Here is a 15,992-nt window from a genome sequence, read left to right as displayed (position 1 = left end):
TCGTCATGGGCGTATAAGTCATTAACGGTTAGTGATACAAATAAAAAAAGTTTACAAAGGAGACAGGAAATTTAAGTTTGAAGGGTTCATGAAGAAATTCATCCCCTAAAAGGGTGAAATAGGGGATGAAAGTTTATATGAAAATATATAAAATAAAAAGTTTGCATGAGTTCACTACTTAAACGATTTTAAAAATTCTTTATTCTCCTATTCTCCTACATTATCAGTAAGTAAAATGGTGAATCCGTCATTTTTGAGTTCACTACTTGACCGTTTTTAAAAATTCTTTCATCTATAGAAAATGCTACATTATCACCAATTCATCTGGGTTGTATTTTATTTTCAAAAAAGTTGGAGTTCCGCACCAAAAGTTAAAATCCATTTTTATTGTTATTAAGTTAAAATGCATTTTTTGTGGAAAAAAAAAATGAGTAAATATTTTGCACAAATATTGTTTAAAAAAAATAAATAATTAGTAGTTATCCACGTTATAGTCTTCAATTCTTTTAACTTCCCTTTTGTTCACTATTTTATGGATTGTAACTTTTAGTGCGAATCCCTAATAATTTTGAAAAGAAAATACAGCCATGTCACTTGCTGATAATGTAGCATTCTATAGATGGAATAATTTTTAAAATCGGTTAAGATAGTGAACTTTTTTTTTATATCTTCATACTTTTATCACCTATTTCACCCTTTTAGGGAATGAATTACAAAAAATGCTTTATTAAATGACACTAAAAGTATGAAATCAGTACCTTCTCGAAATTTAAAACTTCTATCATTAGTGATTTAGGCTGGGCGTCGATATATCAGTCATGATATTGATTATTCCCTATCGAGATTATTTTCCCCTTCTGAAATGTTTCTGATTTTAAATAATACACAAAAAGATTCAAAATCGGAGCTGTTATTGAGGACTCCCGAGTAAAAACATTCATTGATGCGACTATTATTATACATTAAGTAATGGTATAATTGTATCTCTATGGATCTATTTTGAAATTTAACATTTTATGATTATAACAATTAACTAAGTTAATCGTTATCTTCACTTCCTTTACTTGCTGTTGTTGGACTAAAAATTAAGACGAGTTTTGGAAAATATATATTTTTATAGTTGTTAAAAATAATTGTGTTTATCTTTGTTAAAAATGAAGGCTGTGCTATGATGTATTTTATTGTTGAATTCTCTGAAGAGTGACACTATATGGTTAGTCTATTCTTAAGACCCTTGAGATATTTCAATAAAATATAAAAATATACGGTTTGTAATAAAAATTTCCAAGAAAATTTTTTTATTTCTACAATAAAACGGTATAAGATGGATGTTCACCCATCTGAAAACTATTTGAAAAATATTTCGTTTGAAATTTTATTGATTTTTAATCACTCCTATCATTGTTTTTCTATCGGAAAGTGTTCAGGGCTATTTTTACCTCGACTATACAATGGCGAGGGTTACGTGTTTGACCGATATGTGTCTATGTTCATTCTGTTCGGACCTAGCTTCCGAATTACTTATCATAATTTGACAAATGGGGTATCGTCCGAAGCGTCTTGATTGCCTGATTGATGTGGCGTCATACCAAATTGAATATGGGGCATTCTATTGGACATAAAGTTATGAACGAGAAACAAATTTTTATTTAATTAAACCGTGTTTGGTATCAAATTAAAGGACATAATTAGCACTTTTCATATATTGCTATACCTAATCACGAAGCTATAACCGCAAAATAGTTTAAAATGAATGTATTTTCGTCTGTTCCCACCTATTTCTAAACTACTTATCCTAATTTAACAAATGAGGTATCGTTAGAAGTGCCTTGATCGCGCGCTGGTTAGGCTATGCGTCACATTTTCACGGAATTATAACCCCAAAATGGTTTAAAATCAAGCTCGAAAACTAAAACCCCGACAATAACATAATCGCGCTCTTTAAACTATGAAAACAAGAAAATATTTTCCTCTGAAATTGTTATGATAAGTAAAATCGTCATTACCATAGGCATATAAGAATAGACCACGCTAGTAACGGACGGTCGTGTAAGTAGGATTCCAGACTCGGCAAAAAGATGAACGATGCTCGGACGTACGTCTTGTCAAAGACTGTTTAATGTGCAAACGCAACAAAAAGGCACAAAACGTACATCAGAGCATTCTCTTTTTATCGAGTCTGGGCAGATCACGCCCACTTCTTCAGTCTGTTCTTATATGTCTATGGTTGGGGGACCTCTAAGATTAAACAGTTTTCTATGGGTCCAAAAAAAGGTCCACCGACTGCTATGACGATTTTACTAATCATAACAATTTCAGATGAAAATATTATCTTGTTTTCAAGCTTTTAAGAGCGTGATTCTGCAACTGTCGGAGTTTTAGTTTTCGAACTTTATTTTCTAATTAAATTCATTTTAATCAATTTATTAAATCAATGAACGATTTTTTTCAGGCAAGACTATACCATTATTTTCGTAATTAAATTATCTTTCTTCTGATTTCAATTTCGATTGGTTAACAGTTCGGTATACCATATGAACAGGTAAGTCAATATAGGTAATTACACTGGTCTGTTAACCAATCGAAATTGGTATCAGAAGAAAGGTAATTTAATTAGAAAAACTATTATAGAAGTGTTTGAAACTCGGTTTTATCCGACCGATGTTAAACTTTCCTGTCCAGATTTTTAGATTTTGCAAATTTACGTGTACGTAACGGCAAGATTTTTCAAAATGAATAGTATTTTTAACATCCATAAATATTTATTCTTGAAGGGGTTGTTCTTTGTCGACAAGTTTACAACATGCTTACTTCATTTACTCTGTTATACAACGAATGGGCGTTCATTTGTTTAAAATAATAGCAGTGTACCTATTTCTAAAAACTATAGGCAGCATAAATTTTAACTTTTAATTCCATCAACCTATATTTTATAAATGAAATTTTTACTACGTATACTATGCTTTCATTTATAAAAATAGTAACAATTATAACAAGCATGCGTATATTAACATCTCTAGAGTGTCATCTTTTTAGGGGATTAGATATTGTGAGACGACAACATATGCTTAACATGACTTGAATATTTTAAAATGTACATGTATATAATTATTACTTACTCTAACAATATATTTATTCGTACTCCAATAAAAGAAAGCGAAAAAGTACCTCTTCTTTCGTGCAAATTTGTCGCACAAATCTTCTTTTTTCAAAAGATACTCTGAGGACAGTGAATTCAGCGAGAGTCTAACTACGAAATTATTATTTTTCGTTGATAATCGGAAAAAATAGACCCGGAGATAAGAAACCAAAAAATTGACCGTAATTTTATAAATCCCGAGTATTGTTGTGATTACAAGTTGGTTTGGTTGAGTTTGTCGGCTATAGAGGAGTTGGTTGGGTTCTGAAATTCTTAGCCCTTGCGTTCAAAAGTTTAACACTATTTTCGAAACCCACTTGATGAGAAGTTTATAAAGGTAATAAAAAATAAGCCGAATAGTCACGGATGAATGAATTAAGCTTCATTTTGAAATGTCATCATAAAACTAATTTTTCGATTTTTTCTTATTTGTCAGGCAAAATATGCAATTAGGACAAAAGATAAAATTTGTAGCATATAGGAAAATCAAACTGCAGCTGTGAATCATGGTCTAATCTGACCGAGTTAGAGACACTATAACATTCAAATAGCAATGGTATTCGGTTTGATTGTAATAATATCTCAAAATATAGACAATTTTACCCCTCATACACACTCTCGCCGAACATTTTCGCCAAAGCTAGCCGAAGTGATGTACTCATTACCACACATTATTCTCTTTGAAAGTCTCTCTCGCAAGTACCTCATTGCTATGGCTGACATCGAAGCGGCAGATTTGTTTGCGTATACCTAGTAAATTTATCTTGTTTCTTTATTACAATAAAAAATAAAATTTTTTCCATAAAATTAACAGAAAAAAATTATTTTGCTTGTTGAATAAACATTTTTTAAGAAGTTAACCGTTATCAATAACATAACATTGTTTTATATAACTGACAATCAATGGCTACTGAACTACGCTAGTAATAAGGAGAATGTGGAGTCGAAGCTCTCTTGTACTTACCACCACAAATGTGACCCCTCCATTCAAGCTCCTTGCCCGACTTTGTGCTACTTGCGAAAGTGTGGAGGAGGCTCTATACAACTTAAAAAATGTTGGATAGGAATGAACTTGTTTACTGTGATATTCTAGTAACAAGTAAATATATCTTGAGTCAACGATCTCAATACTTAAATCAAGACAATGAATTTGACTCTATTTGGATGAGTACTGATAAGTTAGGTTAGGTTATATGAGCTGTCCACGAAGGACTTACTTAGGCTATACAGCCCATTAAGATACCATATATGTGTTTTACCACCTTTCCGCTGATAATTTCATATATCAGCTCCTCAATTTCAGAGGCTGAGTGCACCTCCTTCATGCATATACCAAGCACTACACAAAGCCCATCGCAACTATTAATTAAATTAATTTTGTTGCAACGGTGGGAATCGAATCCGCTACCCTAAACATAACGCGGACGGAATTGGGTACGCCTTAATCAACTGAGCTAATAGGGCGACTGACAAGTTACACTAATATCAGTAGCAGAAATAATTGTTGAAAATCAGGAACAAAATAGTGTTATTTCATTCAATTCTATAGTTTATTTCCTAAAATTACCCCATGAAAGTTTGTAGACTAAAAGTGTTTTCTTTCAAAGATATGCCGAAAAAAAATGAAGTACTTTTTTGAACTTTTAATATTTGCCACATTTATTAAGAAACTACCACAATACGCTTATTATTAGACGTGTCTCATCTCCATTCCATCTGCGAAAAGTAATACTTTTTTATTTATATTTGAAAATCACTTACATTCGTAAAAAAAGATATTACTCCGTAGGCTCAACTTGCCGTACACGCGGTATTCTGGAAAGGTTTTATAAAGCATAATTTATGTTAAAAATAAACTTTGGATGCGAATGTCTACGTCTAAAATCCTTATTAACTGGTTTATTTTTTATGTAGGTATAGTGCAGATTATGAGTATACAAAAAATTATATATTCACAACAAAAATTTCCATTTCAAACTAATGCAAATGTTTTAACTAAAAATCACGTAGGTACATGTTATGTATTTTATATATTACCACATGAAGCCTATTGAAAAACAAAATGCTTAGTCTCAGTGTTCGACAAAATATTTAAATGTGCTAAAAAATTGCATGTTGTTTTTAAAAGTTTGTAAGTATATAAAAAAATAAACTTTATCTACGCCCGTGAATAAAAACAACTTTTCTTACTAATTTTTCGTGCGTAAGTAATTTAATACCACACTCATTTTCATCACCACATTCGATTTTTCATAACCATCCTCATTTTCAACCAATCAAATTAGCTTGAAAAGGAGTTCCATCATTTTCAACCAATCAAATCAGATAAATTACCTACTGACGAAACGTAATAACTTGCTATAGTAACTTTTGTAATGTTTTAGTTTTCCCAATGACCAATTTTAAATTAAACCTAAAATGACCAAATTTTAGAGGCGTGGATAGAGTTTTGTATGATATACATGTGAAATGGTATTAGTAATGTACTTCTGTGATTTCCCAAAACGATCCATCGAGTGAGTTTCCCAGTTTTTAACAATTATTTCACTATCTCTAAAATTGAAGTATTAAATATTGATGAACATCAATAGATTCTAAAATAAACAAGTGAAAACAAACAAATGACTGAGTTAATTGTTGAAATACCATGTATTGACAGTTTTGATTACACTGTCACACTACCCTTTCAATTAATTAAAGGGTACTAAACTAATATACCCATAGAATACAATACAATTTGCGATCTCACGAGTAAACAGTGACGTTTACGAAAAAATGTTTTTTATATTTAAACTTTTTTTCTATCTCTAACGGTTTACAAGATGGGTCCTACGGACCGGAACGGTTTACAAGACTCAATTGACCTAAGTTGCTCATTTACGAACTGGACCTCACTTTTTACGTCCTCAGCATGCTATAAAAATTTCAGCTAGATATCTCTTTTCGTTTTAGAGTAATCATGATTACAGATAGACAGACAGACGACAGACAGACAGACAACCGAAAATGGGCTAATTAGGTGATTTTATGAACACTTATACCAAAATTTTTTTTCATAGCATCAGTATTTTTAAGCGTTACAAACTTCATATACATGGTATACAAATTTCCAGTTTTTTAACGAGCTATTGCAGTTCCAAATTCGATGATTTTTCACAGAGATACAGCTGTTTCACAATTTCCTGAAAATCTTTCCTTAATACTTTGGTTGATAATATTAGTTAAACCTTTTTAAAAATTAAAAGTCATTGCACACTGCAGAAAATACGTTATTATATAGTTGATAGTATAAGGGTAAGAGGTAAAAAGGGTTAAGAGAGGTTAGATAGTACATACATATAATGCAAAAGTCCTGTTCAGTTGGAAGATATTTTGATAATATTTAGAAAGATATTTTAATAATATACAACATTTCAGGACATCTGTATTCTATTTACCACGAACACCTTTGTAGAAGGGATTAAGTACAATAGCAATATAAATTGAATATTAAGAATATATATCTCTTGTAAGATATTATAGATATTAACTAGAATTACCGCAATTTCCCGAGAAGCCTATACAAAAAAACTAAAAAAAAATATTAAATCGCTAAAATATTTCCTCTAATTTTTATACCATGTATATATTAAATATACATAGTATAATAAGTTTCGTCCCAAGTTTTTATACCATGTATATATGAAATATACATAGTATATTAAGTTTCGTCCCAAGTTTGTAACGCTTAAAAATATTGATGCTACGAAAAAAATTTTGGTATAGGTGTTCATAGAATCACCTAATTAAGCCATTTCTGGTTGTCCGTCCGTCCGTCCGTCTGTGGACACGATAACTTAAAAACGAAAAAAGATATCGAGCTGAAATTTTTATAGCGTACTCAGGACGTAAAAAGTGAGGTCAAGTTCGTAAATGAGCATCATAGGTCAATTGGGTCTTGGGTCCGTAGGACCCATCTTGTAAACCGTTAGAGAAAGAACAAAAGTTTAAATGTAAAAAATGTTCCTTATAAAAAAATAAAAAACTTTTGTTTGAAACATTTTTTTGTAAACATCACTGTTTACCCACGAGGGCGTTAATTAGGTGCAAATTTTATAGTATGTATTAATATAGGAATATCAGTTGTGTGTGTGTGTGTGTATAGTTGTGTGAAAGATATTTAAAAGTGAATATCTTTTGTTATTGACGTGCCGTCAAAAAAACAAACGATTGCGCATCAACACTGTCTATACATGGTATTTCAACAATTAACTCAGTCAATTGTTTGTTTTCACTTGTTTTTCTTCTTTTTAGTGCTGCCAAAAAATGTCATTACATATATAGGTAAGTACTAGACAAATATAAATTAATTGTTTTGAAGTTCGACATCTTAACTTAAAAAACGCCTTGAGATTACTATAGCCTATTTTTATACCCTGTGTATATGAATAATATATCCAAGTATATCCAATTTAGTATAGTATCCCAAGTGTGTAACGCATAGAAATATTGCTGTTCAAACAAAATTTTCATAAAAGTGTTCATAAAATCATCTAATTAGTCCAGTTTTTAGCTTATTTCTTCATTATCTTTAATTAATCTGCAGGGTGTCCAGCTAAGCTACATATGGAAAACTTTTTTATTAAGATTTACGAGAAAAATTTATGCTTTATAAAAAGCTCTGCTTTCAAAAATATTAACATTCAGCTATTCAATTTTACATCGAATATACAAATTGAGAAAGTTCGATAGGAATGTTAAGGGTCGTTTATAAATGTAGATCATTTAGTACAGATAATAAGGGAAAAGGTTCAAGAAATCACTCCCGAGATATGAAGGAGTGTATTTAAAAAATTTTGTAAAAAAACAATTATATATAAACACTAGTTATTGAAATAAATACCACGATACTTCGAGTATCGTGGTATTTATTTCAATAACTAGGTCTCAACTCGAAGTCAACAAGAATTCATTCTTATATATATACTATCCTGATACCCGCCCGTTTCACTGGACTTAAAAGTAAAAACACCGCTTTTTGCCTCCACCTCTCTTGGTGTGCAAAATTTTCAATGATGATAAATGTAAAATAGTCATAATTCATTGAGTATATCAGAAACGTTAACCATGAATGGTTTGACATTTACTATTTTTAATTTTTACAGAATACTTTATTTATGGTTCAAAATGATGATTATAGATGGAGCAGATCTAGATCTTTAGATAAATTATAGATTTCTGTAAAAATTTAAAATGGTAAATGTCAGATTAAATTTTATTTTTTTCTTTACTTTTTAATATACCTTTATAAATTATAGAGCATGTGTTATTCTGAAGTATTAGCTATATTGCTGTACAGTTTTATTAAAAACCATTCTCTAGTTATAGCGTGAAATCGTAACAAACAAACAAACAAACAAACAAACATTCAGACTTCGCATTTATAATATATAGATAAAACGCGAAGGTTGATGCGTTGAGGTAAACGAACTGAAGATTTTACTTACGTCAATAATTTAGTAACGTAATGTTTGGAAAAAAAAATGTTCTGTATTATTTATTTAGTTATAAATGTTTCAATTTAGTAACTAAATTTTGTAAGTACGATGACTGGTTAATTTGGATAACAGATAACGTGTTTTATACGTAGAATTTGCAAAATTTAGTTTAAAATTGAAGTGGTCAAAATATTCTCTTCGTTAACAATTCATTTATAAACACTTATCTTCAGTTCGTTTTTACCTTAACGTATCCACCGTCGTGTTCCATTCCTGTAACTGTTCTTTAACAAAATTATTTAAATACACTCCTACATATCTCGGGAGTGATTTCTTGAACCGTTTCCATTATTATCTGTTCAAAATGGTCCACATTTATATATGTATGTTCAATGCAAAAGTGAATAGCTGAATGTTAATTCAGCAGAGCTTTTTATAAAGAATTTTGTTTCGTAAACCTTATAATCAAAAAGTTTTGAATAAGCAGTCAACTTAGCTAGACACTGCGCTTAGATTTCTCCAGTTCAATCAAAACAGAAAGTAATGGACATTTGCCAAAAGTATGATCGTTTGTTAGTAATATTTCGTTTTTCCATATTTAGTTAATAGAATAGTTCATTAAATTTGAAAACATAATTCAATGGGACTACTAGTTCCTACGTTCCTACTACATATATGACACGGAACATTTTGTGTGTGATGCATTAGTGATGTGCCGAATATCCGTATATAGAAATCTGCCATAAATAAAAGATTAATTAATTTTTTTTTTAATTTTATAGAATAAAAATAATAAACAATTTACAATAGATAAAGCATCACACTATGCACGTCTGCTTATAGAAAATAGTCTCTTAATTTTTTACTTTACTCCTGTCTGACTTAGTTTAAACATTCATCAATTAAAATTTGCAGCAGTGAAATTCAAAGGTCCAAAACCGCATCCGCGAATCTTCCCTCTGATCTTTACCTATCCGTCACATCACTAATGTGTATGTTAGAAGAGTTGTGTCTCATCAAATAATGAGTGTGTCTTATTAACACCCACGCAATGGAGTTATTTATTTGACACAGTTACTATAATTTCTAATCAGACAAGTCGTGCTGGATATGTGCTTTAGGTACAGACCAATTAAATTCAGTAACTGTTGTTCGTTGATCATAATTTAATTTGAACTCAGCTTTTGAGGGGGTATACAGCGTAAATTATGTGATTTGATCTGCCAAACTTACGTTATCCTTGTACATCATTACAATGACTGAAGCTTGGCATTTATATGTACACCGTTTCTCAAACATATTTCGAAAGATAATCCGACCGTTTGATTTTTTATCAAATATTCAGGCTCCTCTAAGATCTATAGTTTGTTGGTATATACGTAGGTAAATGACTTGGCATTGTGCCAAATCAATAAGTTCAGAAGATTCAAATCACGTAAGCGCTGGGCATCTCATTACTGGAGACATCACTATCACTATCCTTCAAATAATACAAAAATCTTGGCGTCATTGCGTAGCGGTAGATTTCAACGGTAGGAAAAGGAAAAATTTTCGGTGAATTGAAAAGTACCCTTACAATTAGTCCGCCCGTGTAGTGAGAAATGACCAGCATTATAAGCAAAATAGGAATAGACAGTTCATAAAAAAATTTTAAGGGCGTACTACAATTTAAAATCGAAGTGAACCTATTGATTGTATTAAAAATCGTGGTTTAAGTAATTATAGCGCGTACCCCCTATTTTTAGGGTATTACCTTTGATTTTTAGGTCTATATAGCGAATATCTTCTGTTACAACTACTAGCTGAGATATTCAAAATTTTATGTTATCAAACATGAAATTTTATTTCAGTACAACTGATAATTGATTCGATTTGTCAGTGAATGTGAAAAGACTGATATGATCAGACGTTAAACTTTTCCCAAATTCATGATTATATGACGAAATTGCAAATTTTGTAGCCGAGCTCGAAGAATTTTATTATTCAAATTTATTATACAAATTGTGATTTTAAATACTTACTAGTGAATTCAATACTTAGTAATCATTGTTCATTCTGTGTCACAAAAATGCACGAGCTATACCTTTCTAAGTCTTATAACTATAACGTTATTTGTGAATCATATGTGTGGTTGTAGTAATAACACTTTGAATGGTTTGAGTTTTGCGTTTATTTAGACTTAGAGTAAACATATATTTATTAATTTATAAAAACGATAAGTGTAGGTAAAATCACTATTAACGAAGTAAGGAAATAAACATTTAAAACATTAGAAAACTTTATATTTTATCCTATGATGCAAATATCCTAGTAAATATAATAGACTTACAGACAAAGTGTCCAAAGATGAACTACACAATTATTTTTTGACAGTACCAATACCTTACCATCAATAAAAATTTCAAATTAATTGTGTAATTTGTTCGTGAAATGTCACACACAAACATAAAATATAAACTGAAAATTTAGCAAATGTTCGATTTTCGATTTTCAGTTTGAAAACAATAACTTTCTAACAGACACCTCAAAAATAAACATTTATGTAAGATAGAAACATAATGTGTCATCAATCTGTTTTTAAAATAAATATAAATGTTTCTATAAATTTAAAATTCAATATTGTATTTTATAATTTACCTATGAATAATGAATAAGACTGTACGATAAATACAACAACGCGGAGACAAAAATGGGTTTTAATTTGTTATCATTGAATATTTAATTTTTTAGGTAGATTTATTAATTAGTGAATGTTTTAATCGTATGTTCTTGTTAAAAAACTTGAATGATATGAAAAAACAAGTGAAAACAAACAACTGACTGAATTAATTGTTGAAAGACCATGCATAGCCAGTGTTGATTTCTTTATCACATAACACATACATACATGTGACACATATACTTAACTTATATTCAAGTATGGCACATACTATAAAATTTCCGCCTAATTGGCGCCCTCACGGGTAAACAGTGATGTTTACGAAAAAATGTTTCAAGCAAAAGTAATTTATTTTATTATAAGGAACATTTTTTACACTTAAATTTTTGTTCTATCTCTTACGGTTTACAAAATGGATCCTACGGACCGAAGACCCAATTGGCCTATGACGCTCATTTACGAACTCGACCTCACTTTTTACATCCTGAGTACGCTGTAAAAATTTCAGCTATGAACACCTATACCAAAATTTTGTTCGTAGCATCAATAATTTTAAGCGTTACAAACTTGGGACTAAACTTAATATACTATGTATATTTCATATATACATGGTATAAATTTAAGGTAATAAGGTGTATATAAAAGTTAAGTTACTAGCATTTTATTGTTTAAACAAATATTAAAAGAGATATAGGTTAAATAGTTAATAAGTAAATCGTCATAGTTGTATCCTTCTTCTCTTCGTAAGTCCCTCTTATTTTGTAAAGATTTTGTGCATTTACATTCAGTACGTGATACTGAACTTATTTGAATAAAAAAATAACTCCTGTATTTTAATGCATTATGGAACGAGCTTCTATATTACCTGCATTACAAAGAAATATTAAAAGTTTGTGCATATTATATTTTCTGAATAAACATAGTAGTCCCGCGGCTATCCATTTAACTTTAGTCGAGTTGGCAATTAAATTTATATTGAATTAATCAATTGGGTATTTGCATGATTTTTTTGTTTTTTTGTTTTTGCTTTATTAAGAACTTTTTAGGATATTATTTTTTTTTTTTTTAATTAACTATAAAAACAACGAAGTAAAAGCCATCAAAGTTTTGTTTTTATCTCATTCTAGCAAAACAGAATTTAATTTGGAGTAGCCATGGTATACCATATGTAGCTATGCTATAGCATATATGACTGGTAGACACACTGACGTCATTGTTCTAATCGGATCTCTCTGTTAAATACCCGCCTTTAAAATACTTATATTATTCGTATTTCTTGGATTATTCGATTTTAATTTCACTTTTTGTCATCTTGTTATGAAATTTTTGTTTACCTAACAAACATTTCATACTCAAACCTGTTTATTGGAACAGACCTAAATGTATATATATATATTTAGTTTTGGTAATAAGTTTTGTATATACCTTTTTCGTATATTTATAATTTATAAGTTGTAAAGGAATGAAAACTTTTGGTTTGTAAATGAATTATCTCGTGTACATAGTTAAACAATCTTTCATTATTCTTTCTTACAGCGCCAAAGCAGAGTAAGGATTTCGGTGAAGCCGAATCCTATTTTCACACGGCTACGTCCGCATACCATGTGAAAGGTCTACTTTTCTCTGGGGGTATGTGTTAACTTCAATTTGCACATGCTTATGGGCCCACACACGCTTTTCATTGACAATATTTGTCTTCCTATATATATATATATATATATTTATATCATTTGAAATTTTGATTCGAATCAAAATTTCATTATCAGCAGATTTAACCTCAGTAAGGGTTAGTTTTTTTTTTCTGCTACAATCTCGCGTACGATTTTTTCATATTTAGTTAAGAAATTCGAAAAATATATTCCATGCAAATACCTAATTGCATTTATAATCCCTTTCTATCCTAATTTCACGTTGTACGAAGACGCGGGGCTGAGAGGTTTTCGAAAATCATAAGTTAAATTATACATAAAATAATATTCCCTATCGCTTGAGCGAAATAAAAATAACAATTAAGAACTCGACCAAAGTAAAATGGATGGCACCAGATTTGATGATATAAAAATAAAATAAATAAATAATATAAAATATAAATATAAAAAATAAATAAAATGAGAAAAGTATAAAACATAAAGAAATAATTATTGAAAATTATCTGGTGAGTTCAGTTAAATATTAGTTTGTTATTATTGAAAAGTGCTTAACAAAAATTCATTATAGAAATTTTGTTTGTGGAAAGTGCACCACACAAAGAGGTGAGGAAAAGAAAAATTTTTAGAGAAAGGCCCTACAAAGAGAAAAGGTGTCAGGTTATTTTACGAAGACTATAAAAACGGCACCGTCTTTATTTGCCTGCATACAAGCTTCAAGAAAATATGAAGAAAGTATTTGTCATCGATAAATGTAGCTTTTTAGAATGTATTTTTAAAGCAGTGAAATATTATATTGGAAGTATTTGATTACAATTAAAATCGACATGCAATATGGCAATATGCCAAATTGCATTGCACAGAGAGATTTAAACACACCAATTTTTAATTGTGATCACAATATATGTATACATGCACTCACAATACATGCACTCCGATCATGTTTACTCAAAGTAAGTTCAGGCGGCAGATGGAGTTTAACATGCTACATATAAGATCGTTAAGTATTCTTGAAGTTTTCGTTGCTTATCTTACTCTACTTGGTGTCTTAAGCAATAATTAACAAGGTTTTTTTTGTCTAATCAATTTAAAATTTGTTGTTTTTAATAAATTTTTTATTTTTTTTGTATGTCAAACAAAATACGATGAGCCAACCAGCGAAATACGCGATATGAAACAGCATCCAACAGATTAAATACAATACACTTCAAAAAAACGTGGACGATCAGATCCAAGCGCTTCAAAAAATTAGAACGAACAACTAGGAAAAAGAAGTTAATTTTTTTTGGGATTGAACAAGGAGAAAGAAACTATTTTGATCTACAGCAATACATACTAAATATTTTAAAGTAAAAAATGAGCTTAAACTACATTCAAACCAATAGAGATGAAGCAAGGCGCTTGGGAGAAAAAGACTACGGAAAAACAAAACCTATTGTTGTAACCTTTACCACACTGGGCATAAAAATACACAAACTAAAAAACAAGAAAAAATTCAACGATACGCCACGTTACTTTAAAAAAGTTTTTTACTGAGAAATGCTAGAAGAATAAAGCTTTCTAAAAGTACAATAAACTTATTACTATTCCCAAAGAACACGGAAATCAAAAACCCCAAGAATCCAAGCCCAACCAAAACTCATTTAAGAGAAACTTTTCCGAATTCCGAGAGAACACGAACGAATTCTAAAACAAGTAAAATTTACAAAATTTACAAAACTCCCGACAAATTTTTCGGGTATGGAATCTCCTAAACTCGCACTTGAAAGACATCTAAGAACACTTTTCATTAAATTACCTTTTCTTTAAAGCTTTTTCCAAATTGAATCGATTTTGAAGGTCATCGTCAATTTTTAAATTTTTTCGGTTGCGGAACTCTTTTCAAAGGAAACCCAAAAAATCAAAAGCGGTTCATCCGTTTAGGTGCTATGATGCGGGGATTAAAAATAACACCCAAAACCCTTCCAAACTACAGAAATGAAATATCCAGCATTACATGCTTAAAACCCTAACCAGAACAACACAATACATGAACATAGATAACACCTCTACTGTGCTCCTACAACCAAACCTGAATATAAAGTATTGATATAAAGCAACCTCTCCAAACTTACTTTACATGTGTACATACAATACACGAAGATAGGAAAAAGTGAAGAGAGATGTAGGAGGTTTATACTTGTCAAGAAGTCCTTATAGTTAAAATTATGTTAAAAAAAATGTTTTTACTATTTCTTTATTAATACTATTGTTACTTATTATTACAAAGGTTACTTATTACTGTTTTATTATTACAAAGGAATTAAAGAGTAAAGGAAATTAAATAGTAAGGAATTAAAGAGTAATAATAAATAAATAAATTCGAAACCGCAAGTATTAGAATCCGACTAAAGTTAACAGTTCTCATTTGAAAACTAAACTATTTCCGGCTCCCGTTCTAAATGTATATAATTGAAAAAATTTTATATGTTTACATTGTACAAAAACTTTATTCAGAATTGAATATAATTTAATCTCTAGGGATTCCAGGTATATTCCTGTAAAAGTTTGTACTATGGTTAAAAATATATTTGTCTGCAACACATACCCGATCAAAGTAAATTAAATACGTAGAAGTAAAAAAAATATTTACACGAAAAAAGACAAGCTTAGATAAATATATTAAACTTTTAAATACATTAAATTTTAGACTATTTTAGAAGAAAAAATCGAAAAGACGCGGAAGCCTTTCATGTATACAGTGTATTTTCTTTTGAGTGTAGCCGTCCTCGTATTTTGAAGTAGAGAGAACGGTTCAAATAGTTTTTTTTCGCTACCTAGTTGTAAAAATTTTGTTTTTGGAAGAAAATTGTTGCGGTTTATGTAGGGCGGTTTTGTATTCGACGATTATTATTGATAGATTTTTTTACCGATATCTCTTCTAATAATTGTTTAAAAAATAAAATGTTAATATCCTAACTTTTAAATCTACAAACTTCCAATAACTTTTACTTTAAACTTTTTTTTCTAAAATTTATAGTTTCGAAAGTATCACGCGTTCAATGTTGCATTATTATGATTGAAAATTAAAC

Source organism: Chrysoperla carnea, chromosome 1 (assembly GCF_905475395.1).
Source record: "Chrysoperla carnea chromosome 1, inChrCarn1.1, whole genome shotgun sequence".
In the NCBI taxonomy this organism is placed as follows: domain Eukaryota; kingdom Metazoa; phylum Arthropoda; class Insecta; order Neuroptera; family Chrysopidae; genus Chrysoperla; species Chrysoperla carnea.
This window is presented reverse-complemented; position numbering follows the sequence as displayed.